Here is a 25,209-nt window from a genome sequence, read left to right on the forward strand (position 1 = left end):
AATCTTTACATAAGAGAAAAAAGTGCTGTAAAAATAGCTCTGAATATAAATTGTGAAAATACTGTTGTATGTGTGAAAGGGCAATAATGATACTTCATTCTATCACCTACTGCTCCTCAGATATCTGAATATGTATTTCAGTAATGACTTGAACAATCCAAGTGATTATGGAGTTTTACTTTGAAAATTCGTGACCGGAAGTCTAGATTCCTATGTGTATAACTTTACTCTGGTCCTCAAGTTTGCTTCAGGGGCCCTTTCCTCACCTCATGAAGGCTGGGTTTACCACCTTATTAGGAGCAAGCAGACCTGAGTGCCCATGACTGCTCTTAAAGGGGAAGATTGATGCCATTATATTAGAACAGTCGTTCCCAACCACAGTCCACCTGGGACCCCTCATCACACATTGGATTGTAATGAAAGAGGACTTAATTTGTTTTTATTTTAACAACTTTAAGAGGCTTGAGGAGATAAAATACAGTTTTTTTTAAAAAAAAAAACAAGGATGGATGAGGATGACATTTTTAAATGTTTTATTCTGAAAGTAAAAGGTTCCACTCTGGTTGATTTCAGGTTGTAGGCTACTCTTTTGTTTATATTTGGATCAAGGACTGCACATGTAAATTATAATGACATCACCATACATGATACACAAACACACTAGAAACCTTTATTAGATAAAAAAAATCACAAGGACTAAGAACTTTCAGGGCATAATAGATATCAGATGGGTACATTTGTCTGTTTCTCTCCCTCTAATGTAAAAATCAGAAAGTGCATTACATCATCATCAGTAAATTCCCACTAGGTTTTTATTTTTAAGTCATGGGTCAGATCTGGAGCGTTTGTTGTAATCTGCTTGGATTATTGTTTGGATTGACAGGCAGGGTTTGTTAAACAGGGCAAAACAAAGATGACCAGGAAGTTTGATCAATCCCTGGAATGTATTTCAAAATCACTTTTCTACACTGAACGTCCATCCAGCTGCTTCAGTCCAACAAGATGCACTCCACACGTCACAAGCTCAAAAGAAAATTATTTGACTATCAGACTTCAAAAACATTAGGAAACCATACATAAGCAATATCCAAAGAGGTCAGGATAATGTTAAATGAGAAACAAAAATTTGCTTTAAAAATAATTATCCTAGAACAGACACATTTAAAGGATATGGATGACCATTTTCTATATATTTCTTAATGTCAACAAATCTCATATGCGGAGCCAAACCAACAATGAAACTTACAAGTATTGTGTGTGTATTCAAAGCCTGATATATCTTATTTCTCTGTGCTGTAGTCTTCAAAAATGATTAAAAACACATCAGTGAGCCACACAGTTGCACTGGGTAACATTTTCCTTCACCACGAAGACTACAGTCATCGTATTTTGTGTAGAAATGGCTCCAAAGATGAATAATTTAATCATTTACCGAGCTTTGCTAGCTTGTCATGCTACATATCACAACCTCTTGACTTTGTACTAAACTGTACATTTCTCAATGAACTTTAGTACAAAGTGAAGAGGCTGTGATATGTAGCATAACAAACTAGCACACAGGAATAAGACATATCAGGTTTTGGATACACATATAATACTCATCAGTAGGTTCATTGTTTGCTTGGCTCAAACATGAGATTTGTTGACCATAAGAAAAATATAGAAAATCACCAGTCTTATCCTTTAAGACATGCAACAATACTCTGGAATGAATAATATTTTGTCCAATATGAGTTTTCAGTGTTCAACAAACGGCAAAGTTCAAAAGCAGATCTCCTGCTTCACGGAGAATTTCAGAATGTATTAATATGCAAATAGGGATGCCTCACGTTGCAACCAACACCATCGCTGCTGGACTCTTAACATGATAACTAACACAAACACCACGTCAAGCTGTTTCTGTTTCATGTCAGTGCTCTGAAGCGATTTGGATTGCAAAGGGAATGGCCGGTATTGGAAACAGAGTACACTCATCGTGCTGAGATGACCGGATAACACGCAAACACTTTGAAAGCACTTTGATAGTATTATTAGATTTTCTAGTACAATATTTTATGTACAACATCTTAAAAAAACATATTTCAAACAATAATAGCTATGGAATCTGGACATATCCTTCTCTTGAGTGACTAACTGCACTTACGGTACATCGGTCTGTATCGTAAAAGTGAAACATACCACACAAGTAAAGACTGACGAAAAGACAAACCTGCTTTCGTTTCCAAAGTAGCCTGTGACTGTTTTCCAGGAAGCTCAGTGTTTCAATTTGGGGTCATGGCTGGATGGGTCGGCATGGAAGTCAGGGGTCACGGTAGATTCTTCCTCCCTGCAGAGGGAAGACAGAGGAAGCAGGCATCCCCGTGTGGCTATTCCTGGACCACATGCACACCCGCACACACGCATACATGCGCATATCTACGAGTGTAAATGCTAACCTTTCACCTTCATACACCGTGTACAGGGTGACTGACACACTGAGGGGACACACTGCTGTCACTGTATAGTGTACATGTACAGTATGTGTGTGTGTGTGTGTGTGTGTGTGTGACAACTTGAACGGGTATCAGATTGACGGTGTTGCTTGCTCCTTGACGTTCACCATGGAATTCCCAGTAAGCTATGTCAGACAGGAAGGAGATGTACTGTGTGTGAATGAGTGTTTGAGCAGGTGAAATAATGTCAAACATATCCGCAGCTTGCACAGCTGTCTGTGACGCTGGAAGTCACAGGTGTGTGATATCACTACACGTGAAATCTCTATTTTTGTGTCATTGCGGAGTTAGCGGTAGCGCAGAGGCAACACAGCTGCAGCCATTTCCATCAGGCTTAATTAATGACCTTTCCATTACAAACTCAATAGAACAATGAAATAAGTCAACAAGTTGCAACAAGTGTCAGCAGAACGGAGATATATCTTCTGTAGACGGCCAATAGTTTCTACAAATTACTTGTGTGAATATTTCCTTATGTTGCTATGTCTAAAGGAGAAGGCTAGCTTAGTTCTAACTCGTTAGTTTCATCAGCTAATCCAAAACCATCAATAAATTTATGGAACTAAACAGTTTTGTCTGAGTAACTACAGCCTGATATAGCTTATCTTGCCATAGAACACCACTGCCATACAAAAACTATTATCCATGTTTGTTTGGTAGAGATTTGAGGAACCCTGTTTTGTGCTGTTGCAAGTCGATACTTCATATAAAGGGGATTACAAGAACAAAATATCGGTAACCACTGTCTTAGAGGGAAGAGAATGCTACTATGGGATGTATTGCGCAACTGAAAATCATTGGCATTCCTCTTTAACCTATAACCTAGTTCTCATTTTGATATTAACCCTTAACACATAGCCCTTCAAGTAAGGGTAAAAAATGTCCAGAATCATAAAGGATAGATCAAAATTTCAAGTCTGTCTTAAAACAATATTTAGGTGTGCATAGGAACACAGGTTTTTCAAGCTGTAAGCAATTAGAAAATCCCCTCTAAATGTACAATGTAAGTGAGGGGGGATGAAATCTACAGTCCTCGTTTTGAGCAAAAATGTATTTAAAGGTTTATTTGAAGATAATATGAAGCTTCAGCTGTCTGACTTAGTCATATAAAGTAGATATATTTCACAATTACAGTCTTTAAAGTAAAAATTTGCCTCGTTGCGTCTTGATGGACAGTGTTTTTACTGTTCAGCTGCAGTGGAAGAATCATAACAAAAAAGGCACTAAAAGATTTGAACTTTGAAAGATATTGACTTGATTTGACTAATTTGGATGGCTAAAGCCTCATATCAGCGTTTAAATAAACTGGGCTGTGGATTTTGTCCCCCATCACTTAGATTACTAAATAACTAGAAGTCAAGGTGTGTGTGTCCGTGTGTGTCTGAAAGTGTTTGCATGAGTGTCTCTCTCTCTCTCTCTCTACCGCTCTTTGTACGTTTGAATATATCACCCAATGTGTGTGTCTGAATACACTTACTGACTTTGTGAGTACGTTAACATGGGACAAAGATAATAGTTTTAATGTGTTCCAGACTCATCTCATTTCAGAAACTATAATGAGTTTAGAACGACAAAGACAAACTGTTCGCCCCTGACCAGACACCCAATAGAAAAGTAATGAAAGGAGGTTTTAGGCAGTCACGTTCAGTTAAAAAAGGAGCAGCTTGCATTGGGTTAGTTCAATTCGGACTATCTCACTGTCTGGCTCAGATCCGTTGAAGGGCGCGAGAGGCGTGACAATTATTTTCATTCCACTCATTTGGTTCGGTGTTCACCCATGTCCTCTTTCTCTTTCTTTCCTTTTCTTCTCTTCTCTTCTATTTCCTTTTTTAAACCTCGCTGTGCCCATGTGTCTGTGTGAGAGTGTTAATTAACTTCTAGTCCAATATCCTGATCTAATTAATGGAGTAAATTTCTTTCCTCCTCTCCTCTTGCCAACTTCCTCTGTCACCGCAGCCGGTTGCAGGATGAGGCAAACAGCCGCTGTACTCCCACCACCAGAGTTCAAACTCAGGTCACAGAGTCAACACACGACCTCCGCAGCTCATTTCTGCTGGTGTCTCGCCAGTCTGTCTGTATCAGGGCATATTAGATCTGTAGTGAATCTTCTAGCAAAGATAATCCCTGATAAATCCCACAGGATCAATAGCAGAGAAGCTTCGGCTTTGGCTGCGAGGTTTGTTTTTTTTTTACACTCCGCAAACCACTTTGGCAGGAAAACAGTTTTTAATGTCGACTTAGTTTACACTGGCAAGTATTGTGTAACATTTTTTTAAACATATTTTTAGGCCAATAGTGTCATGGTATATAAAAACATGGGGAAATGTAGAAATATGATACAAACAACCATCTCAATTATATTTTCAAAAAGCAAAAAAAGTCAGCAACACTTTATTTTAAAATTTTCGAACATTATGAAATCATTTATGATCATTTATGGTATCTATCTTGTTCCAGTGAAGGTGAATTCAGTCACTGTAAGCTACTTAAGACAAAAACATCTGCCAAATGATTGTAATGTTGTGTAATAATGTATTAATGCCAGAGGAGGGCTGATGCTGTTACCGAAAGAATCATAAATGTTCGGCTTTATTTGGAATTTTTGATCATCTGTTAACTGAGAAGGAACCACTTAATTTACTGATGATATTTCAGTCAGATCTTTATCAGGTAAAATTAATCAATCTTCCCACTTAACTGAATTTTGGTGAGACGCACCTGTCACTTTATGACTTTATGGTAGATGAGAACTTAACTGAAATTCTGATGTCACTGCATTCATTTGGAAAATGCTTTGGTCCAAAATGTTTCCATTTCTGGAACAATTTGGGGTTCAGTGTCATTCTTGAGGTCATTTTGACATGAAAAGCCAGTAATCAAACCACCATTCTTGTGATTACCTTCTCTCCCTCCTGAACTACAATCATGTATTGAGAAATCTGCTAAAAAAAAAGTAAAGATTTTTGACCAGTCTTTTTAAAAAACGTCTACAACTCTAGTAAACCTACTCCAGCTCTATAACCTTGACCACATTTTTACATGTCTTCATAATCCTGAATCCTTCCAGTAGATTAACCTCAACTCATACAGGTTGTCTACCTCGGTTGCACTTCAGTCAATTTAGCTGCAGGCCCCATAAGTAGCTTGCTCCTCAGGCATGTAACTACAACCCGAAGTGTCTTTTCATACTTCAAGTCTATTTTCCTCTCACTTGCATGTGTAACTAAGTGATTGTGTACTGGGATGTGAGTGCTGTCAAAATACATCTGAAAGCACAGCAGTACTGTGGTTGGCTGCATCCATTGTAGTGTCGAAACTGACCGAAGACTGAAGTCGCTGCTGAAGTGCTGCCTTTGATTTGTGGCCAGTGTAGAAAAGGTGTTGCACTGAATATGTGCGGACTACCTTTTACACTCATCTTAAACTTGTAGTCATGGTATATAGTAAGAGTATAAGCAGTGGATGGTCCAAATTAAGTGTGACGAGACAAATCCATTGTACTGTATTTATATTGTGTTACTTTGACACTTGTGATGTCATTTTAGTTTATGTCTTTGAAGGCTGCAACTGCTAATAGGTTTAGACTGCAGTAATATGTACTGTAGATGAGTTTTGGATCAAAAATTCAATCTTTTAATTGAACCATTTTCATTAAAACTACTTCATCCTTGTAGGGAATGTGAACCAGCATTGGGACAATACTGTACACACTCTCAACTGAAACCCAGACTAATGAAATTCTTTGATGGGTAACAGCTGCAAAATGCAAACACCAACGCAGGTTGAGACACAAACACTGAATAACCAGTGTCTGAGATCCAGTTGCCTTTATAGTGAAAGGTTAATAAATTCATGAGAAAAACATAATTTCATTATGAATGAGCTGAGCAAAGAAAAGAAATAAATCTGTCTGGACTGTTGGAGAGGAACTTTATCATCATCATGGCAGCAAAGACGACACTCATGACTATTTGATTTATTTAAAGTAAGACATCAATAATAATATATCCATCTATTAATAACGTTTCCCATGAATTTATGTCATAAAGTTTCGTAAGTTGGGTAAACTTAGATCAAACATCTTTTACTTCCTCTACATCCCTGGCAGGCCTCTGATCAGTCACATATGAACCATCCTGGAGAGGGTGTGTGATGTTGAGAGGTCCTCGAAACTCACTGATCCGACATCAATCAGTGATTTTAACGTGTGTATCAACAAGTATGAACTTTTTAAAAGATAAGTGAACACTAAGCTCTGCCAGTAATATGACCAAAGGAAAAAATAGTTGTACTGGACCCTGAAGTAAACAATGGAACCAAGAATAGTAAAGTACAAGCAAAAAACTTAAATTTCTTGCAGTGTTTTTCCTCCCAGGTCTTTATTTAGATTTTACAGGCTCATATTCCATTTTTGGGCTTTCATATTGTATTTGAACTGGTGCTAACCAAATGTTAAGTGTGATCCGGAAAAACATGGCTGCCCCTTGGCATTGTTGTGGCTGAGTGTGAGTCACCACACGGTTTCTTTCTCAACGAAACCTTTGATGAAACGGAGAGCGAATAAGGGAGCACTGAGTCAAGGGAAGGCGTGAGGGAGGAAAAGGGGAGGAGGGGGAGGATGCTGAGAGGAGAGGAAAGGCAGAGGGAGGGGTGCAGAATCACGGCTGTATTGTTGTGTGTTTTCCCAGCATCAACAGCAGAGGAAGTGGAACGGCTAAATATACAAACAGCACAATGAGGCAGCGAGCGTGGAGCAGCTGTGGAACATGGCTGTCACCAGGATCAGGAGTGTGAAACACCGAGGGCCCTTTTTTATTCATGCAGGAAGAGCTGACTGTGTGTGCACGCTGCTTTTCAGATACACCCCCACATCCAGACAGTCAACACAGGCTCATATATTTACACCTCTGAGGTTCATAGTGTACAAGCACAGTGTGCAGGTGAGGAAGAACATACTAACAGCTTTACGTGATATAGCCCATAGCATAAGAGTCAAATACATTACTGTATACTGTTAAGCTTTTAGCCTACCTGTCAAGCAGCCATTGGTTTCAATTCATTTCAGTGCACTATAAAAATTAACACGCTCAAAAATCCCAGTAACTTACTTGTCACAAAGTGAAACTCAAACCAACTAATCACTTTAAGTTTCGATTTATTTAGGACATTAAAAGAGTAGAAAAAAGAATAAAATAATATTACAAACAACCTTAAACAACAGCCAGCATTCACACTGTCACATACAGTATAGGGCACTTAATACATCCCTAAAATATACACACATGATCTATTATCCTTCATCTGAGTGACCATATGTTTTATTTATTGTTAGGAAAAACTCCATTATGATTGTGTGGTACAAAAATATCTTCCTTGTCTAGAACTGAGATACAACATTCATGAAACATCTGCTAAAGATAGGGCTGTAACTAATGATTATTTTAATTATCAATTAATCTGCTTATTTTCACATTGATTGATTAGTTGTTTGGACTATAAAATGTCAGAAAATGCTGAAAAATTTAAATCCGTTTCCAAACCTCAATATGCAACTTCAAATGTCTTATTTTGTCTCAATTAACAGTCCATAACCCGAAGATATTTGGTTTACAGAGGACTGAAAATAACAAGATATTAACTTTTACGAAGCTAGAATGAGAGAATTTTTGTATTTTTTTTCTTACAAAATGACTCAAAATGATTAATCAATTATAAAAATCGTTTGCGATTCATTTTCTGTCAATCAACCACTCGATTAATCATTGCAGCTCTGGCAAAAGAGGAATAAAAAAAGACCAATATGGTTCTTGAAATTGAACCAAAAAAACAAAAATTGTACACTGACATCACCACGATCTGTTGATTCACTCAAGCAAAGTGTTTAAAGCGTAGAGTTCAACACATAAATTGTGAAGGAACAGAGAGCTGATGAGTCCAGGTGACCTAAGCTGGCTGATCTGGTCTAATAGCCACCTAGCTTGCTGGGCTTTTGTGGCTGGGTAGTGCTAGCATATTAGCAGTTAGCTCGCTACACTTCCAGCACCACCTATTTCAAAAGTTTTCTGTGCAATGTTCTTGTAAGATGAGGTACAATACAAACAAACACAAAACAATTTTAAAATCAAAAGCCTATTAACCTTGAACTAATTTTATAGTGAGTACAATAACAGATTCTCAGTTTGTCTTCCTGTTTGACACATTTTCATTCTGTTCATGATTCAGATACATTCAGAAAGCTTCAGTATGTCACTGTGATATTACATGTGAAAAACTAATGTAGAATATCATGTGTATGTGATAGTTTCACAGATAAGTATATGTTTTGTTTTAGACATTTCATGTGAAAAAATTCACAAAGACACACATGGTTTTCAGGGACATATGGGACACGTTTTTATAGATACACTTGTTCTACTCGATGTGACGAAGAGAAAGGATGCTTTGCACCCTATGACAGCTGGAGACGTCTAGACTTCATGTATAGTACATGTGACATTACCTAGTACTGTATGTTATGTGTGTGTGTGTTTGTGTTTGTGTGCGTGTGTCCGGTTTCCCCCTATTCAGGTCATGTGGGAATTGGACCTCTTGGCCATGGGGAAAAACAGGAAGAAATGTAGCAGACGTTTTTTCCTCATTACCCTGGCAATAGCGGATGCAGTTGTTATGACTTTATATGGTCCTGCTGCATGACTCAATTAGTGATAAACACATGATAGCATGACTGGACAGCATCATCATCTTTTGTATTGACTTATATTTGCCATTTAAGGGATGCTTTTTTCCAGAGCACCTGACTGCAGCATGAGTACTTACAGTTTCCAGCACAGGAGGCTGAGAGTTTATGTCCACTTCACCATCAGCATCATCATCACCATTATCGTCATCCAGGTTTTTTTAAAAATCTGAATTCTACTTCACCCCCAGGGCCATAAAGCCACAATTCATGACATTGAGGTTACGTCCCCCTTTCTAAATTTTAAATTTGTGATTCTAACAACATTCTAAAAAACTGTAATGAAGAGTTATATGATCTTCTTATTGGTTTCTAGTTTCTTCAAAATTTTTGGTGCATAGTGAAAGGTGTGTTCGATTACTTATGACCTCAATATTTCTAAAAATCTGGCCATAGCCCTCTTCACTCTACCTCTTTCTCTCCATCCAAATCTCTCTCCTCCACTTCCTCTTCTGCACCGCTTGCTTCTTGCTCCCCCTCCTCTTCCTCCTCCTTATCTGCCATATTCTCTTAAAACCACTGAACAGAAACAAAGCAGGACAGGATGACAGCAATAATGGACATATATTGAATGACAACACTGATTTAGAAAAAGCAGAGTGATGGAAGAAAAGTACTGAAGTATCAATATTTATGACTAAAAGACTTCAGATAACTGAACAGTGACTTTTTCCCTTAACATCTGCACATAAGATATATTCTTTTGATGCTCATAGCAATTTCTTCCCTATCTTCCCTCTTTAATAGTCTACTTAACATGTTGACATTGTCAGCAGCATATTAAAACTATTATTATTCCTACTATCATTTTCCCATTTACCCAGATTACACATATTCCAACTCAGTTTCCTTTCTGAAGACTTTTATCAGTGTCACAACCTAATGTTGTGTATGGAATCATATGAGGCTGAATCAAAAACAACCATGAGATGACGCCCTATGGTGATAACTTATCAAATGTGCTATCCTTTCCTCTCTCCCTGCTCCTTATGAAAGCCAAAACATGCTGTTTCTATAACAAAGCTGCACAGCCCGCCTGCTGACCAAATTGCTCACAGCAGGATGATCAGTGGATACCAGTGGTCACTTAATTTGCACACTGCTGATGTTTCCACTGTGCTGGGCTAATGAGCTATTGTGCTAAGCCTCACACAACAGTTGTGCCTGTTTGCATAATCATATTTACTTTGTCTGAACATAATCTGTCTTTCAGGCTATGACAAAAAAGAGGGTGAGCCTTTAGCAGTGTCAACTCAAATAATCCTAAATTCAAAGTACATTCTGTACGCATAAACAGTTGACTTTCAATGCTATCTTTTCTTAAGATTTTAATATTAAAGGTGTTTCGCTCATTCCGACATTGTGCAACATGTTTTGTCCAAAAGCCAACTACACAGTTAGAAGGAGAGTGAGACATATGACTGAAAAACACAACTGAAATGCTTTCAGTTTAGACATGGTGTTCAGTGAAAAACCGCCAAACAAGAAACAAAAAATAAAGAACATTGTCAATAACAACAGCTCACTCTCGATTGTTTATTGCTGGATAAATTAAAGATGAAATATGCCAAGCTCTATTTGCTTTACAGTAATGGTATTTGTAAATGAGAGGGCATTTGACTGCGAATTAAAAGGTCCCCAGTTCAACTCTTGGTGGCTCCTACATTGATACTGGAGGTTACCCTTTGGTTGTCTTTACAAAAAAGGCTCGTTTTGATCCCCACATTGAAGCATGGGTCTTTAGCTGAGCTGATTTCATTAAGACAGAATTTGTACATGCAGTTATAACTTGGTGTAATTATAATTGCTTACTGCAGATTAACAGGTATTCAAATCTCAATACCCTGTTCATTGCATTTGAGTTTAAATTATATTTATTTAAGTCAACCTGGATCTATACAAGAATGCGGCATAAGAAACGTAGCTTATGCTGCAGGAGTTTAAATCACATGATGGATCTTGAGAGATTAAAAAAAAACACCTGTTTTGACATAAAACAGCTCATTCTGTGACCACAATGTTAATGTATTATGCAATTTGAATGAGCAGTCAAACAGTTTAAACAGTTTGTCAGATTATATGATGAACCCTTTATTAATTAAGGAGTATGATAAGTGAGGGGATATAGTTCAGTGGAAGAGCATTTGACTACAGATTAGGAGGCCCCCTATACAAATATGGGTTCCCTCTTGTCTGATGTTGTGCCATCTTTGATCCCTGTGTTCACGTGTGGACCCTTAACTGTCTGGATTAAACAGGGATGTCTGTTGTGCCATATGATTGGATGGGTTAACGTCTGAACTGGGTCTCAGATTTTAATCATTGGTGGATGGTTTTGTACAGTGAGTAAGAAGAGAAAAAAACACATTTTGACATAAGTCACCTCGCCCTGTTACTGTGAGGCTGTTTACACTTGGTTTTAAAATCTGAACACAAGTGGACAACCAAGACATACCGCCATTTACACCTGTGTATATCATTCATTTCCAAGGTGTACAGCTGAGCAGTTCTGTTCAGATTTCATTACTTCCTATGTCACTTCCACTAGAAGGTCAAAGGGCCTTGCGCAAAGTTATTATGTCAATAGAATTTGAAGATCTAATATACATGTTTGGGCTATTCCAACTGTTGAGCTCAGTGGTAGAGCATTTGACTGCAAATCAAGAGGTCCCCAGTTCAAATCGCGGTGCCCCCTGTTCTACAAAGTTAGCCATGTTTGCCCACATGAAGAGAAGAAAGCAGTCCTGCTGACATTTTAGTTACTATCTTAATCATCAGTTAAATTGATAAAAAAAAAAAAGGTTCTGTGATGATTTTTTTTCTGACCCATTGTACCACAGGTGTGAAAGGGGGTATAGCTCAGTGGTAGAGCATTTGACTGCAGATTGAGAGGTCCCCAGTTCAAATCTGGGTGCCCCCTGTACCCCAAAGGTAGCCATGTTTGTCCACATGGCGAAAAGGAGGAAATCCTCCTGCTGACATTTTAGTTACTAACTTAATCATCAGTTAAATTGATTTAAAAAAAAAAAAAAAAGGTTCTGTGATGAATTTTTTTCTGACCCATTGTATCACAGGTGTGAAAGGGGGTATAGCCCAGTGGTAGAGCATTTGACTGCAGATCAAGAGGTCCCCAGTTCAAATCTGGGTGCCCCCTCTTCTACAAAGGTAGCCATGTTTGCCCACATGAAGAGAAGAAAGCTGTCCTGCTGACATTTTAGTTACTGTTTGAATTAGCAGGAGAAAAACCTCCTCCTGCCATTTTAGTTACTATTTTAATCATCAGCTTAATTAGTAAAGAAAAAGGTTCTGTGATGAATTTGTTGTGACCCTTTATGACAGGTGCATGACAGGGGGTATAGCTCAGTGGTAGAGCATTTGACTGCAGATCAAGAGGTCCCCAGTTCAAATCTGGGTGCCCCCTGTACTCTAAAGGCAGCCATGGTTGCCCACATGGGGAAGAGGAGGACGTCCTCCTGCTGACACTTTAGTCACTGTCTTAATGATCAGCTTAATTAGTAAAGAAAAAGGTTCTGTGATGAATTTGTTGTGACCCTTTATGACAGGTGCATGTAAGGGGGTATAGCTCAGTGGTAGAGCATTTGACTGCAGATCAAGAGGTCCCCAGTTCAAATCTGGGTGCCCCCTGTATCCCAAAGATAGCCATGGTTGCCCACATGGCGAAAAGGAGAAAAACCTCCTCCTGCCATTTTAGTTACTATCTTAATCATCAGCTTAATTAGTAAAGAAAAAGGTTCTGTGATGAATTTGTTGTGACCCTTTATGACAGGTGCATGACAGGGGGTATAGCTCAGTGGTAGAGCATTTGACTGCAGATCAAGAGGTCCCCAGTTCAAATCTGGGTGCCCCCTGTACTCTAAAGGCAGCCATGGTTGCCCACATGGGGAAGAGGAGGACGTCCACCTGCTGACATTTTAGTCACTGTCTTAATGATCAGCTTAATTAGTAAAGAAAAAGGTTCTGTGATGAATTTGTTGTGACCCTTTATGACAGGTGCATGTAAGGGGGTATAGCTCAGTGGTAGAGCATTTGACTGCAGATCAAGAGGTCCCCAGTTCAAATCTGGGTGCCCCCTGTATCCCAAACATAGCCATGGTTGCCCACATGGCGAAAAGGAGAAAAACCTCCTCCTGCCATTTTAGTTACTATCTTAATCATCAGCTTAATTAGTAAAGAAAAAGGTTCTGTGATGAATTTGTTGTGACCCTTTATGACAGGTGCATGACAGGGGGTATAGCTCAGTGGTAGAGCATTTGACTGCAGATCAAGAGGTCCCCAGTTCAAATCTGGGTGCCCCCTGTACTCTAAAGGCAGCCATGGTTGCCCACATGGGGAAGAGGAGGACGTCCTCCTGCTGACATTTTAGTCACTGTCTTAATGATCAGCTTAATTAGTAAAGAAAAAGGTTCTGTGATGAATTTGTTGTGACCCTTTATGACAGGTGCATGTAAGGGGGTATAGCTCAGTGGTAGAGCATTTGACTGCAGATCAAGAGGTCCCCAGTTCAAATCTGGCTGCCCCCTGTATCCCAAAGGTAGCCATGGTTGCCCACATGGGGAAGAGGAGGACGTCCTCCTGCTGACATTTTAGTCACTGTCTTAATGATCAGCTTAATTAGTAAAGAAAAAGGTTCTGTGATGAATTTGTTGTGACCCTTTATGACAGGTGCATGTAAGGGGGTATAGCTCAGTGGTAGAGCATTTGACTGCAGATCAAGAGGTCCCCAGTTCAAATCTGGGTGCCCCCTGTATCCCAAAGACAGCCATGGTTGCCCACATGGCGAAAAGGAGAAAAACCTCCTCCTGCCATTTTAGTTACTATCTTAATCATCAGCTTAATTAGTAAAGAAAAAGGTTCTGTGATGAATTTGTTGTGACCCTTTATGACAGGTGCATGACAGGGGGTATAGCTCAGTGGTAGAGCATTTGACTGCAGATCAAGAGGTCCCCAGTTCAAATCTGGGTGCCCCCTGTACTCTAAAGGCAGCCATGGTTGCCCACATGGGGAAGAGGAGGACATCCTCCTGCTGACATTTTAGTCACTGTCTTAATGATCAGCTTAATTAGTAAAGAAAAAGGTTATGTGATGAATTTTTTTCTCACCCTTTGTGACGCATGTGTGAAAGGGGGTATAGCTCAGTGGTAGAGCATTTGACTGCAGATCAAGAGGTCCCCAGTTCAAATCTGGGTGCCCCCTCTACCTCAAAGGTAGCCATGGTTGTCCACATGGCGAAAAGGAGAAAAACCTCCTCCTGCCATTTTAGTTACTATCTTAATCATCAGTTAAATTGGTAAAGAAAAAGGTTCTGTGATGAATTTTTTCCTGACCCTTTGTATCACATGTGTGAAAGGGGGTATAGCTCAGTGGTAGAGCATTTGACTGCAGATCAAGAGGTCCCCAGTTCAAATCTGGGTGCCCCCTGTACTCTAAAGGCAGCCATGGTTGCCCACATGGGGAAGAGGAGGACGTCCTCCTGCTGACATTTTAGTCACTGTCTTAATGATCAGCTTAATTAGTAAAGAAAAAGGTTCTGTGATGAATTTGTTGTGACCCTTTATGAGAGGTGCATGAAAGGGTGTATAGCTCAGTGGTAGAGCATTTGACTGCAGATCAAGAGGTCCCCAGTTCAAATCTGGGTGCCCCCTGTACTCTAAAGGCAGCCATGGTTGCCCACATGGGGAAGAGGAGGACATCCTCCTGCTGACATTTTAGTCACTGTCTTAATGATCAGCTTAATTAGTAAAGAAAAAGGTTCTGTGATGAATTTTTTTTGACACTTTGTAACACATGTGTGAAAGCGGGTATAGCTCAGTGGTAGAGCATTTGACTGCAGATCAAGAGGTCCCCAGTTCAAATCTGGGTGCCCCCTTTATCCCAAAGGTAGCCATGGTTGCCCACATGGTGAAAAGGAGAATAACCTCCTCCTGACATTTTAGTTACTATCTTAATCATCAGTTAAATTGATTTAAAAAAAAAGGTTCTGTGATGAATTTTTTTCTGACCCATTGTAACACTTGTGTGAAAGGGGGTATAGCTCAGTGGTAGAGCATTTGACTGCAGATCAAGAGGTCCTCAGTTCAAATCTGGGTGCCCCCTGTCCTACAAAGGTAGCCGTTGTTGCCCACATGGAGAGGAGGAGGACATCCTACTGCTGACATTTTAGTTACTGTCTGAATCATTAGTTAAATTAGTAAAGAAAAAGGTTCTGTGATGAATTTTTTTTGACACTTTGTAACACGTGTGTGAAAGGGGGTATAGCTCAGTGGTAGAGCATTTGACTGCAGATCAAGAGGTCCCCAGTTCAAATCTGGGTGCCCCCTTGTACTCCAAGGGTAGCCATGTTTGCCCACATGGAGAAGGGGAGAAAATCCCCCAAGTAATATTTCAGTTACTGTTTTAATTATCAGTTAAATTAGTATCTGGGTATCAGATGGGTATCAGATGGCTATCAGAGAAAGCGGATCTTCTGTTAGCTTAATTGCAATGGAAAGCAACAATGGCCATCTCTAGCCAGTACTTAAAGGAGCAGTGATGTCAGAGCTGTGTTGCCATGGCTCCCTGTGATGTTGATGCGTCTCTGCCAATCAGAGACGATAGCCTAAGGATTCCTGCTGAGTTCACACTTAAGCGTGAACTTGCAAGGCATCATGGAAAATGGAGTCTGTGAGCAGCATTTCAGCGCTGTTCATTTGTTTCAGGAAACAAAGGAAAAAGGCGGCCTCGTGGCCAGGCCTCAGAGTTTACATGTAGGCCTGCCTTTGTCTGACCCCGTGGTTGAGGCCCAGTGTTTGTAAAAGGCTGTATAGCTCAGTGGTAGAGCATTTGACTGCAGATCAAGTGGTCCCCAGTTCAAATCTGTATTCCCCCTGTTCCACAAAAGTAGCCATGTTTGCCCACATGGTGAAGAGGTGAAAATCCTCCTGCTGACAATTTAGTTACTGTCTTAATTATCAGTTAGATTAATAAAGAAAAAGACTCTGATTGATTGATTTGAATGATCAATCAATCAGGTGAATGATTTTTTTTCTGAGCCTTTCTAACAGGTGTTTGAAAGGGGGTATAGCTCAGTGGTAGAGCATTTGACTGCAGATCAAGAGGTCCCCAGTTCAAATCTGGGTGCCCCCTGTCATGGAGAAGAGGAGAAAATCCTCCTGCTGACATCTTAGTTACTGTCTTAATTATCAGTTCGCTGACCCTTTATATTAGGGGTGTGCCCAAATACATTATATTTGGCAAAGCACAAGTAGTGGGTTTTTTTATGAATATTTGTATCCTTGTCATGACCTTTTAATTATCAGTTAAATTAGCAAAGAAAAAACTCTCTGGTAAATATTTTGCTGACTCGATGGTATGTATATGAAAGGGGGTAGAGATCAGTGGTAGAGCATTTGACTGCAGATCAAGAGGTCCCCTGTTCAAATCTGGGTGCCCCCTGTACTACAAATGTAGCCATGTTTGTCCACATAGAGAGGAGGGGAAAATACTCCAAATGACATTTTAGTTACTGACTCAATTGTCAGTTAAATTCGTAAAGATATAAAAAAAAGAGGGTATAGCCCAGGGGTAGAGCATTTAACTCCAGATCAAATGTGGGTGCTTCATGTAAGTAAATTTTTTTTTTGATAGAATTTCCTTATCAGACAAAGGTAGCTCTATCCATATGTACGAGGATGGCTCTTACACTGGTCCTATTATTAGGCAATATCCCCATATATCATTATCTTGTAAATATCAATCCACTTCTCATCCCTTATGACACACCTATATGAGGGGGTATAGCTCAAGGATGACTCTTAAACTGATTTGAGTGGGAGGCAAAATAACAATATGGTGTGATTGTCTGGAATATGTTCATGGCACCACAACAGCTCAAAGCCCTCTATTGTAAGAATGCGATGGATGTTTTTGCTTAGAGAACAGAAAAAAACAGCATACTGTAAATGTAGTCAGTCTGAGTCTGTCATCAATGCTTTGCCTATTGATTAAAACAATGTCACACCAGTGACTGGGTATAACTTACTTGACTGCAGTTCAAGAGGTCCTCAATTCAACTCTGAGTGCCCCCTAGGCTACTTGTGTGGTTGACTTGCTTTTCTGTTGGTCAGGAAATGTCAGCTTTGATCCCAATATTCAAGCATGCATTTTGAATTGGGCTGACTTGCCCAGCTGTGTACATGGGCCTCCTGCTCTGTGGATTTCACAAAAACACAACTGAATACACAGAATTTTCTAGTTCACACCCACTTTTCTGAAACTAGTTGAAGTGACCTTGACTTGAAAGGTGGCTTTAGAGGTTTGTCTGCTTGTCCTTTGATAAAAACAACAGCTGTTGGCAGCTGGAATTCATGGCTGTTACAATGGATTCCATTGATAGTTAAATTTCAGAGAGTTAAATGTCATCATGATAAAGCTGTCAGAGTTAATTTACAGAAAACAATTTTAACACTGACTATTTGTTGACAAAGAACTAAATCAAACTGATTTATGACTGTAGGGATCAAGGATGGTCCCTTACTATAAATTGAGAAATAGTCTAAAAAAAAAAAAACAACCCAGATTGGAGGCGCCCAGATTTGAATTAGGGACCTCTTGATCTGCAGTCAAATGCTCTACCTCTCAGTTCTGCCTCTTATTTAACCCATGATTAATGGACCCTTCCACATGTGGTTCTAGTCAGCAAGGTGGCTGTATTTGTAGATTTAACAAACTCATTAAACAGATGTCTATTGTGGTAACAGTAAGAAAAAATATTTTTCCCTTCTTTCTGTCTGGGCAACAACACCCACTATGTGATTAAAATATGTATACAAAAGTATCTACCTTGTGATTAAAACCAAAGCACTCTTAAAGCATGAGTCACTTGCTTTTTATCTGTATGAGAAGTATGTTCATGTCATAGTTTCCCCAAAATATTGCTCGAAAAACAGATTGTGACTCACTATTCATGCACTATCCAATCAGTCTAGGTCAAGGTGGTGCTTGATAACATACAGAGAGACAGTTAGACATAACGCCAATGCAGGCTCTATCACAAACATGCAGTAGAGGGGGGGCTGAATTATTTATTTGAAATTTTCATTTGAGGGTAAGTCCCTTGAGATGCACCATCTCGTTTTCAAGGAGGTTCCACGGAACAAAAAAACTTTAAAGAAACAAATTCAAAAGAAATAACCTGCACAAGACTAACGAGAAATGGTTAACTGCTGGACTAAATAAATTTGTCAATAGTACAGTTTCTGTCTATCAAATAAAGGTTAAAATTGTGTGTGTGTGGTGTGGATAAGTGCGGAAGTCTTGAAGTCATTAAAACAAGTAATGGATCTGACTGAGTTTGGCAAATTCGTCTAGTCTGAGGGTGCAATTATGTCAAAACAGCTAGGCAATTTGTGTTTATTTGTCTTTTTCTGCAGGTTTTGCGTTTTGCTGTAAATCATGTGTTATTCAATACCTCAGAGCAGATATGTTTAGTTTGAATTCATGGCATTTTCCCTTCGGTAGAGAAAGTTCAATGGGCACCTAGATTTGAACTGGGGACCTCTTGAGCTGCAGTCAAACGATCTCCCACTGAACCCCTCATATGGAAAAATCATTACACTTATCGATCAGTGACGCGTTGATCATTGAGCTTGAAAAACTGTTTCACAACTCATTTAACCAGCGATAAATGTGTCAAAAGAGAGCTCTGACCAGAAGTGATTCAACTGCCATCTGTCAAAAAGGGGCAAATGAGTTTTTATGAGTCTTTATTAAATCATCTCATTGAGCTCAAGCTCTCCTTTGTGAGAGAGACCTGAGTACACCACAGAGAAAGAAAACTAGCCAAATGTAACAAAAGGACAAAGGCATACAGCACACAAAGCCAGACGAACAAATGCACATTCAGCATTTAGCTCAGTATATGCCCCAGCTCGGACAATAAACATTCTTTCTAACAAACTCTGGCTGGCCTAACACAAAACTCACTGAATTAGAAATGTGGATATGCCTCTTAGGCCACAATGAATTCCAATACACAGTTCTAGCAAGGAAAATAAAAAGATCATAACAACTTCTCAAAGTTTAATAGTATAACATTAACTCAGGGAGCACCCAGTTTTGAGCTCCTCCTGATCTACAGCCAAGTGCAGCTAAATATTCAGCCATGGCTTTGAAAATCTTTTACATAATACTAAGCTACGTTTTCTGTACTCCAACACAACAAACTCCTCCCGGCGCTCCTCTCTCCAACCCTGTCATGGCTGAATATTAAGCTGATTTTTCTGAACTCTCGTGAGATTTCAGAACGAGACTTCTCCTTGAGCAAGCCTTGGTTAGACAAAATAACCAGACAGGATCAAGAAAGTTAGAGATTAACATTTTATCTCTCTGTATTGTCCTTTCCATTATATTGTCAGACACTTACAATAACAATCTGGGCCTGTCAGTGGCAAAAACAAACACTTTTAGTGGATGTACATTAACAGAGCACTATTGCCCATCGGATTACATTACAACCTGTTATGAAGTTGCTGTCCCAAATAGTGACTCAGGCACAAAATGATGGGGAAAATGGGATTCAAGTTGAAAAATACCAAAGTTTCCCTTTAAGGGCCTTTTCCACATCTGATTTCGGTCTGCAGGGTGGCTGCATTTTGTAGTTTTGACAGAAGTTGTGGTCAGGTTGCATTCCTGACAATTTCAAATGAGGAGAGGGAGTTTACTAACACATCACATATTTAAGAGGCACCGAGATTTTAAAAGGGGCCTTTTAATCTGAAGTGAAATATCAGCATATCACATCTGATTAAGTCATGTCAACTTCGGTTGAGGCAACATGGTTTATAAAGACTAATTGAGGGGGCACCCAGATTTGAACTGGGGACCTCTTGATCTGCAGTCAAATGCTCTACCACTGAGCTATACCCCCTTGTCCATGACGTGAAGGTATTGATCACTGATCTTTGCAAAATGATTCACTACTCATTTTACCAGAAATTAATTTATCAAAGCAGACATCTTTTCTGGCAAAAGCATCAGCAAATGATTACAATCCAGGGGTCTGATCACATCTTATTTGGTGATATGGGGGCTAAGGAGCTTTGGTCTCCACTTGGTTATAATACATAGTTTATGTTTGAGCAAAATATAAACACCTTTTATTGTTCAAACATAAACTATGTAATTCATCTAATTTGAAATAAATGAGTAATGTGGGTACAGTTGTTGGGTGTTGTTGTTAGATCCCTTGAATTCATGCTGGGTACAATTAATTCCATTACAGTTATCTGTGGAAATAAAGTTAAGTTTAAGTAATCACGTTAATGTTTACTCTGTTCATCCATATGTTTAGTGACACACAGACTATTGAGAAGAAAAAGGCTGAAAAATGAAGCCAATGCCGAAGTGCTAAAAACTGCAGTTCCTTAAATGGCCACTTGAGGCTGGCTCCAAAAGCCCCATAGACCCCCGTGTTAAAATGCCCAATTTTACAGTAAAAATAATGTTTATAGCCAGGTACAAAAAATGGTTTTGGTCTCTATAGCATTATCACAGTTAACCATAGACTGTAAATGCACTATGCTAACCAAGCTAGCAGCTAGCATTAGGGTCAGCTCCAGCCTCTCCTCCAAATATAGTCACTTCTGGCTTTAAAAATCCAAGATGGCAGCGGTCAAAATGAAAACTCAAGGCTTCAAAAGTGGAGTCCACAAACAAACATTCTATGAGAAGGCCACAATTCCATGTGTCTATAGGGGGCACCCAGAATTGAACTGGGGACCTCTTGATCTGCAGTCAAATGCTCTACCACTGAGCTACACCCCCTCCATTTCAACTACTTTCACCGTTATTGATCAGCATAACACTAATGATAGCGCAGAATGATAAATAGTTGGCTGTTAATTTAACCTACAATTAATGGCCCTTTCCACACCTGATTCAGGTCTGCAAGGTGGCTGCATTTGTACTTTTGACAAAGTTGTGGACAGGTTGCATTGATGATCATTTCAAATGAGGAGAGAAAGTTTACCTCCCCATATCAAAGTGTCAGCATATCACATCTGGTTCAGTCACAAAAAAAACTTGTTTATACAGCAGCCATGCCAACTTCAGTTGAGGCAACACTGTTTACAGACACAACACCAATTGAGGGGGCACCCAGATTTGAACTGGGGACCTCTTGATCTGCAGTCAAATGCTCTACCACTGAGCTATACCCCCTATTATAAAGCTCAATGCGATGCTCCTTGATCAACATCAATTTAGGACTTCTGACTGTTTCATGGCTGCACTATTGGAAGAGAAAAGAAAGACTGACAACAATATGTGTGAGAGAGAGACATTTGACTTTTGACCTCATTTAGTGCCTGGCACGAAAGAGGGAAAAAAGACCTGACACAAAGTAGGAAGTCAGCAACTCCCACAACCACCACATATGCAAACACACCCACATACAACAATGCACAAAAAAATTACCAGTAACAAGTGCGTGTACTAAAACAGACACAGTGCCAGTATTTCTCTCACTCCCATACCTGATATTTGAATACACATACAGAGTGCAATGCATTAAGATCTTCAGGGAAAGCACATGGCGCTGACAAACTATGTTGTGTTACACTGCTTACGGGGCGAGTGTGGGAGTGACAGCGTGGTGTTAATGCTCATGAGTCTGGTTAATGAGGTGAAGGTGGATACTCTGTTGTTATAAAGAGTTAGAGCATGAAAGAGAGTGAGAGTTACTGAATGTGAGAGGTATAATCAGACATGAAGATTCCTTATTAACAGAGGCTGTAAATGAGGAATGAATACCATAACTAGGTAGCAATTTTACAACTCCATTGTAAGAGAGGGAAAAAGTTGGTTTTTAGACTCAATTAAAAAACCTCAGTGGTGTTTGCCTCTCTGATCGGGTGAGGTTAAGTATTCCGCAGCAGAGCACAGTAAGAAAATGCTCTGCCACCAAGAGACTGCTTGTTAATCAGCGTGTATGTGGGGGAGTTCTGCCAAGTATGACAGTGCTAATTCATAGAGAGAGTAGCAATTTGTAGTCTGACCTGGATGAAACATGAAGCCAGTGACGTGAGGACAGAGTCTGTTGTGTTCACATGTTTTGATTCTAGGAGGAATTCTTCTGACTGCATTTTACAGGTGGAGTTTTTTAATGCTACAGAGTATAAAGCCTGAGGAGAGCATGTCGCCACATGTTAATAGTCAATTCTTAGATGAGATGAATGCATGAATGAGAATTTCTGTATCTGACTGTGTAACAAGTGGGCGAACTCTGGCAATATGGCAAAAATAGAAGAAGGCTGCTTTGTGTTTCTTGAAGAGTCAAAGGTGACGCTTTGAGTTTTTACTGTTGACTTTGGAATAATAATATTGAATCAAGGCTGACAGCAGTATTTGACAAATAGGGTGAATATTTTTTTAGGCCCACTAATTACAATCTCAGGTTTGTCGTTTTAAGTGGAGGAATTTTCTTACAGTCAAGACCTATGCTTGAAACCTTGAAATATAAGACAATATAATATAATATGATAAAGTCATATACAATGTGATGCAATACGATATAGTGAAATACTATGATATGATAATAATGAGATATTTACATTAGAGTTTGATTTAAAACACAGCACAAAAATAGTCAGAATGACTGTTTCTGTATGGATGCAGACGTGCTTTAGCAGTGAATTACAGACTGCTGTAACAGGTGTATACAATGTGTCAGCATGTGTGTCATTACTTTGAAAACAAACTCTGTTCAGGTCTGTTAGGTTATGCTGCAACAGGTTAGTGTCATATTTCCAAGCAGTTTTTAATGCCTGCATTCCTCCCTCACCTTTAAACTCCTCTTCTTCTCCTCCTCACCTCTTAAGGTGCGGGTGGCTGCCTTCACACACACACACACATGCGCACACACACACACTTTGATCTGATGAGTGGTGTTCAATTGGTGGGAATTTCCCCTTGTATTGCTGTAGGAGGGTCCCCTTCCTCTACCTTCCAAAAAGAAAAAAAATCATCTATTTCTTCTTCCTCCAACTCTTCTGAAGCTTCATGAGGGTTGCCCTTTGGGGTTGGAAGCCTTGCACACTCCCCCTCCTCTTCCCTGCTCCCTTTCTTCCTCATCTCCTCCTCCTCTATGTTCTCCTCTTCTTCCCAGCCACACTCAATCTTCCCGTTGTTCGTCGCCCTGTGATCCCATCACAACCAGGCCACCAAGTGTTTTCCATAGGTCTCCTATAAGGTCTTGCTGTCATACATCAAACACATCCTGCATGCACTTTCATAACATGTTCACTGTGTTGACGACAAGAGCTTATAGAAATAAGGAGAGCTGCCAAGTGTGAATGAGGGTCCTTGTCTGTCTCCTCCATCTTTCAAGTGATCTGCAAAAAAAATGAAAAAGAAAGAAGAAAAAAGAAAGAATTAATAACTGAGGTGTCATTGAAAGGGAGCAAGATGGGGAACTGCTTAGGTCTACCTTGTCTGCAAATTAGCGTAGTGAAGCTTTGACAGAATTTTCCGTTGTAAAAACAAATGATGGCCTTGAAATGGGGAAGCACCTCCTTCCTCCAAGCCCTCCACGTCTCTCCTTCCCTCGGGGGGAAAGTTAGAATATTTTTGCTCTCATTCTAGACTTTCTGCCTAACAAAACGGGGATTGGATGATGCAAAGGCAAACAACAAATTAGATTGTAGGGAAATAAAGCCCCTTTCAAATATTTTGCACACTCCAGCTGCACTAGCTTCCCTCTTTTCAAGTTAATTAGATAAAAGTTCATAAGAACAAAGACAGTAATTGTGCAAGGAGGCATTTGGGAAATTCAACCCTCATATTTTGATTAAATTGATATCCTGTTGAACATCTCACCAAACACTTCCAGAGCAAGGCTGAGGGTTAAGATAAGGTGACAGGGTTGTGGTTAAAGAGACTGTTGTGTAACTGAAATGTCGCAGGTGCAATCTCTGCAGCAGCCATAGCCAAACTGTCCTGATAAAGACATGCGTTTATCTGCTGTCTCACTGTAAGATCATAAACGTCATTTCTAAAGTGCAAATGGATTTGCATTCCTTGAAAATGGCTGCTAATTGCAGTTAAGTTCATTTCCTCTCCTCATTCTTCACAGAAAAAAAACAGTATAAAATTGAAAGAAAAAAAGACTGCAGGCTCAGAGATCTGAAATAACTCAGAACTTTCCTGCACCTGTGTTTCCCATCTCTCTGACTCCAGCAGTTAACCTTTTGAGATGAACGACTTTCAGTGAGGCACAACCACAGCTCTTTCCAACCAGGGTTATTTTCCTGACACGAGGGCAAACAGACAAAAACGAACACGGATTCAGGTTCTCAATTTTTGGAACAAAGCGTCAGAAGTGTCACAAAAAAAGCAAGCTGGTGTGAATGATGAGCACACGCGTGCACACGTCAGCTGCTCAAAAGGCACGTACGCCAGACGCAAATACACATATCACACAAGCTTGAAGGAAAGCAACTTCCCTAAACTTACCATTCAGGGAAGTTTTGGTGGTTTTTCTGTGTAAATTTGCACAGTTGTGGGTTTTACAGAGCTGCTAAGAAAAGTCTGAAGGGAGATGTGTGCAGAGGAAATGCGTCAGCAGGGGAGGAATACTAACCTCTTAGGACAAACTCATCCATTCACTCACAGACCATATTAAGTGTGTGTGTGTGTCAGGGTGTGTACCACTGTATAGTCAAGGTCATTGTCTTAATGTTTTGAATATATACTCAGAAAACAGGTGAATTCTAAAAAGCTGGTAAAGTAGGTCATCAAAAACACACTGAAAAATCTGAGACTTGATTCCCTGAAGCCATGACTTGAATAAACGGTTCCACACTCCCCAGAGGATGAATCCTGCTGATGTTGGTATATCATAAATGAAATAGACTTTATTTTTTAGTGATCCCCAGAGTTTCCATTTGCACCACCAGTAATTCAAGGTTTTCACAGTCTATGTGGAAT

General features: G+C 39.7%; 20 non-coding genes across 20 annotated transcripts; 17 read left to right on the forward strand and 3 right to left on the reverse strand.

Annotated features, from left to right (window-relative positions):
• Nucleotides 1-12,076: 12,076 nt before the first annotated feature.
• trnac-gca lies at nt 12,077-12,148 on the forward strand. Its single transcript has one exon. It is a non-coding gene; the product is annotated as a tRNA-Cys (tRNA).
• Nucleotides 12,149-12,310: 162 nt separating this feature from the next.
• On the forward strand, nt 12,311-12,382 carry trnac-gca. Its single transcript has one exon. It is a non-coding gene; the product is annotated as a tRNA-Cys (tRNA).
• A 195-nt stretch (nt 12,383-12,577) lies between these two features.
• Nucleotides 12,578-12,649, forward strand: trnac-gca. The gene has a single exon. It is a non-coding gene; the product is annotated as a tRNA-Cys (tRNA).
• A 152-nt stretch (nt 12,650-12,801) lies between these two features.
• trnac-gca lies at nt 12,802-12,873 on the forward strand. Its single transcript has one exon. It is a non-coding gene; the product is annotated as a tRNA-Cys (tRNA).
• Nucleotides 12,874-13,025: 152 nt separating this feature from the next.
• On the forward strand, nt 13,026-13,097 carry trnac-gca. Its single transcript has one exon. It is a non-coding gene; the product is annotated as a tRNA-Cys (tRNA).
• Nucleotides 13,098-13,249: 152 nt separating this feature from the next.
• Nucleotides 13,250-13,321, forward strand: trnac-gca. Its single transcript has one exon. It is a non-coding gene; the product is annotated as a tRNA-Cys (tRNA).
• A 152-nt stretch (nt 13,322-13,473) lies between these two features.
• Nucleotides 13,474-13,545, forward strand: trnac-gca. The gene has a single exon. It is a non-coding gene; the product is annotated as a tRNA-Cys (tRNA).
• A 152-nt stretch (nt 13,546-13,697) lies between these two features.
• Nucleotides 13,698-13,769, forward strand: trnac-gca. Its single transcript has one exon. It is a non-coding gene; the product is annotated as a tRNA-Cys (tRNA).
• Nucleotides 13,770-13,921: 152 nt separating this feature from the next.
• On the forward strand, nt 13,922-13,993 carry trnac-gca. Its single transcript has one exon. It is a non-coding gene; the product is annotated as a tRNA-Cys (tRNA).
• Nucleotides 13,994-14,145: 152 nt separating this feature from the next.
• Nucleotides 14,146-14,217, forward strand: trnac-gca. The gene has a single exon. It is a non-coding gene; the product is annotated as a tRNA-Cys (tRNA).
• A 153-nt stretch (nt 14,218-14,370) lies between these two features.
• On the forward strand, nt 14,371-14,442 carry trnac-gca. The gene has a single exon. It is a non-coding gene; the product is annotated as a tRNA-Cys (tRNA).
• A 153-nt stretch (nt 14,443-14,595) lies between these two features.
• Nucleotides 14,596-14,667, forward strand: trnac-gca. Its single transcript has one exon. It is a non-coding gene; the product is annotated as a tRNA-Cys (tRNA).
• A 152-nt stretch (nt 14,668-14,819) lies between these two features.
• Nucleotides 14,820-14,891, forward strand: trnac-gca. The gene has a single exon. It is a non-coding gene; the product is annotated as a tRNA-Cys (tRNA).
• A 152-nt stretch (nt 14,892-15,043) lies between these two features.
• On the forward strand, nt 15,044-15,115 carry trnac-gca. Its single transcript has one exon. It is a non-coding gene; the product is annotated as a tRNA-Cys (tRNA).
• A 155-nt stretch (nt 15,116-15,270) lies between these two features.
• Nucleotides 15,271-15,342, forward strand: trnac-gca. Its single transcript has one exon. It is a non-coding gene; the product is annotated as a tRNA-Cys (tRNA).
• Nucleotides 15,343-15,494: 152 nt separating this feature from the next.
• On the forward strand, nt 15,495-15,566 carry trnac-gca. The gene has a single exon. It is a non-coding gene; the product is annotated as a tRNA-Cys (tRNA).
• Nucleotides 15,567-16,299: 733 nt separating this feature from the next.
• On the forward strand, nt 16,300-16,371 carry trnac-gca. Its single transcript has one exon. It is a non-coding gene; the product is annotated as a tRNA-Cys (tRNA).
• A 3,709-nt stretch (nt 16,372-20,080) lies between these two features.
• On the reverse strand, nt 20,081-20,152 carry trnac-gca. The gene has a single exon. It is a non-coding gene; the product is annotated as a tRNA-Cys (tRNA).
• Nucleotides 20,153-20,976: 824 nt separating this feature from the next.
• Nucleotides 20,977-21,048, reverse strand: trnac-gca. The gene has a single exon. It is a non-coding gene; the product is annotated as a tRNA-Cys (tRNA).
• A 324-nt stretch (nt 21,049-21,372) lies between these two features.
• Nucleotides 21,373-21,444, reverse strand: trnac-gca. Its single transcript has one exon. It is a non-coding gene; the product is annotated as a tRNA-Cys (tRNA).
• Nucleotides 21,445-25,209: the final 3,765 nt, after the last annotated feature.

This window comes from Thunnus albacares, chromosome 3 (genome assembly GCF_914725855.1).
Source record: "Thunnus albacares chromosome 3, fThuAlb1.1, whole genome shotgun sequence".
Classification (NCBI taxonomy): domain Eukaryota; kingdom Metazoa; phylum Chordata; class Actinopteri; order Scombriformes; family Scombridae; genus Thunnus; species Thunnus albacares.